A 3,359-nucleotide genomic window follows, 5' to 3' on the forward strand; every position below is an offset into this window, starting at 1 on the left:
AAATAAAATAAACATTTTTTTTTTCAAAGCACTGCTGACATTGAACTAACTACATCTACATTTGCTGCATTGAGATGATCCTTTCTGACATAAGGTGTCTTTTATTTTGAAAAAAAGTTGTGAACCGTTGTCAAAAGTTATTAACAGGCTATTTTCTTTTTATATTTATGCTTTATTTATACAAAAAAGCTAATTTGCATTTATCATTATAACAATGACATAAATACAAACCAGTGTCCTATTTTTCTAAAGGGTCAAGTTATAGTTTGTGGCTCTCACAAGGTTCTTGTCTGTGAAAAATCAACCTGAAAAACTCGCTAAGTGTTGAAGGTTTCAGACCCCTGACTTAAACTGACCAATTTCTTTTAAAAAATCCTCCAGGCATGTATTAGACTAAAGCCTTAGGCACATGGACCCATATGGAGGGATAGACCAGTTCAGGTACAGCAGGTTTTTGGGTTCCATGGAGAGTTGTAGAGACATGAGTTCAAGCAACTATTTCCAATGAAAAGTCTAAGTATAGACATGTAAATGCATGTTTTGGACATTCACACATCATTTCTCAAAGTCTGTTTCTGTGCTTTAAGTATAAAAAAATGCAGCAATTGAGCGTGCGTTAAAAGTTAAACCAGTTGAGCTTTGACCAATCAGTTGGCTTGTGTATCTCCCTCTCATGCGATTCGATACACATGGGCCACAAATCGATACATAAAAGATTCAAGTAACTTTTTGGCGATGCAAAACAGTTTGATTTTTTTTCCAAAAATGCTAAAGTCTAGATATTTCTCATTCATATGACATTTACGGCTATAAATAATAACAGAGAAATATGTTCAAGCATTGACTATCAAGAAGCAAGCCTATGATTGGACATAAAAAAAGCAAAGAGGGGAGAAAAAAAACAAATTTGATTAATTTTATACCTTTTAACCAACATAATCTTGTTCATATCTGTGGTTTTCAAACAATACTGCAGTTGCTACATCCATTTTTAATATGAATCTATCTATAGGTATCTTCGATATGTATCTAATATCTTTTAGATCCCTACCATTCAGGGACCACGTTTTGGCATTATGTATGGGTCGTGTCCTTTTCAATGCATGGAAGTGTCAACCATATGAAAATTGATCATGAAAGAAAAATTAATAATTATGGTTTGTGCCCGGCTGGATCTTTATGCTTTCATATATTGGAATAGAGCTTTGAAAGATAACCCCTGAGGCTAGATTTGCACCACGTCTATATTTCCCACCAAGCCTCTTCCAACTGTGAGTACTATGAGGTTGCCCCTGCTAACTGTGTTCTTTGATGAAGAACGTTACCAAAGAACTCAATTGGAATTAAGGACCTTCAATAAAAAGTTGGCTTAGACTCGTACAGAAAACTCTGGGTCTCAACCATGAAAGACAAAAACCAGTACAGATATATCCCCTATGTGGCTTTAGGCCAATGTCTACCAGGACAAAAGAAGCTCCCCCTGGTCCTTAATACTTTATCTGGTCATCCCCACCAACACCCACGTCTTGAGTGGTCAGCGTCCACTCTCCTGCTCCCACCACCATGGTAATGTATGGCTTTCAGTTGAAAAGTACTGGTCCTTGAAGCTCCCTATGTATTTCAACTGGTCTGCAGCTCTACTGTATGTGGGCTAATACAACAATGCCTTCATTAACGTATTTATAACAAAATATATATGAGTATCATGATATAAAAGTATTAAAAAGCCTTCATGTATAAAACCTTTCAGTACATCCCCGAATATTAGGTAGTGAAAGTATAGTGTGAACACTATACGGTAAAAGCGTGTTCAAAAAACCCTGTTTAGCGCATTCAAGAATGTCCATTTAGCATAGGGTGTTCACACAGGACTGTCACTACTCAATATGTCATGATCAATTTTCAAACGGGTGGGACTTCTGTGAATAAAAAGAGACGCCATCCATAGCTCACTACCAAAGTTGAGTCCCTGAATAATTAAACTTCTACTGGTTTAGCTAATATTTCAGCTGCATGCTAGCTATTTTGGCTAATTTAGTATTTTAACAGTTTTCTACGCTATTTTGGAGTTTAGCTAATATTTCAGCTTCATTGAAGCTTTTTTGGCTAATTTAGGCTTTTTTGTTTTTTTAGGTTATTTTGAAGTTTAGCTGGTGTTTCAGCTGCAAGCTAGCTGTTTTGACTAATTTGGGCTTTTTCGAGTTTTTTGGCTATTTTGTCATTTAACTAATATTTTAGCTGGCTTTCAACTTCAGTGTTTTCAGCTATCAATTTCAGTATCTTCAGCTATCAGCACTAGCATCTTCAGCGGCCAAATTCAGCTCACAGCATTAACACTAGGATCCTCGCAGGTAATGCTATATGTCTAGTTTTTAGTTAGTTCAAAGCTGATGATGATTAAGATTTGAGCTTTACATCCAGTTGCGCATGAACCGATTAGTCGACTAATCGGAAAAAATAATCGTTGATTAATCGACTATTCAAATAATCATTTATCAAATTGTTGTAAAGCAGGAGTACATAGAAAAAATACTCTTTGAAAAAGTTCATATTTGTGACGTAGAAAATACGCCGGGCGGGCCACAAGCAGCAAAAAGGGACAGAAGAAGAGGGGTTTCTCTAAGTCAGGGACCCCCAAACGTTTTTCTTGTGAGGGCCACATGGTGGTTTTTCTTCTCTTATGTGAGGCCGGGGTCAGTTTGTAGGCTAACAAAAAAAGTGTAACAATCCCAGGATGCGTCTAAACTCAAACATTTAAAGTTTTAGAGTAAGCCACACATAACCGGATAGGAGTACAGACTGCAGAAGAGTGGAATGGCCAGACTGAAAAAAAAAATGGCGGATGGATCCATCATGGCGGATGGACATCTACTGAATACTGTTACCAGAAGTTGGTTTTGTTCAAAACCGAAATAGTTCATGACAGAGGGAACACATGTAAGTTGTACATTGTGTAAGTAATTCTCTATATAATGACTGTTATTGATACTATGGAGATTGTAATTTAGATGCCTCAGAAATTTCTCTTTGTCTGTTTTTTCTCCTATCAGCGACTCCCGCCCTTAGATAAAAAACTACTTCCGTAGGACATCCATCGTTCCATCTGGTCTATCCGCCATTACATCTGCCATACCTACAACTAGGTACTCCTACCGCTCTGCAGAAACTATGTCCTAGAGAACGACACAGAACTTTTGATTTTGGCTAACTATGGCATAATCATAATCAAAAAAACACCAGGAATACTTTAAAATATGTATGTGCCAAAATATCGATATTATGATATATCGTGATATTTAGTCCTGTGATTGATTTTTGATGGGTTTTCACCAAGTATCTTTTTTATTTTTGTTTGAAGA

This window comes from Oryzias melastigma, linkage group LG2 (genome assembly GCF_002922805.2).
Source record: "Oryzias melastigma strain HK-1 linkage group LG2, ASM292280v2, whole genome shotgun sequence".
In the NCBI taxonomy this organism is placed as follows: Eukaryota; Metazoa; Chordata; class Actinopteri; order Beloniformes; family Adrianichthyidae; genus Oryzias; species Oryzias melastigma.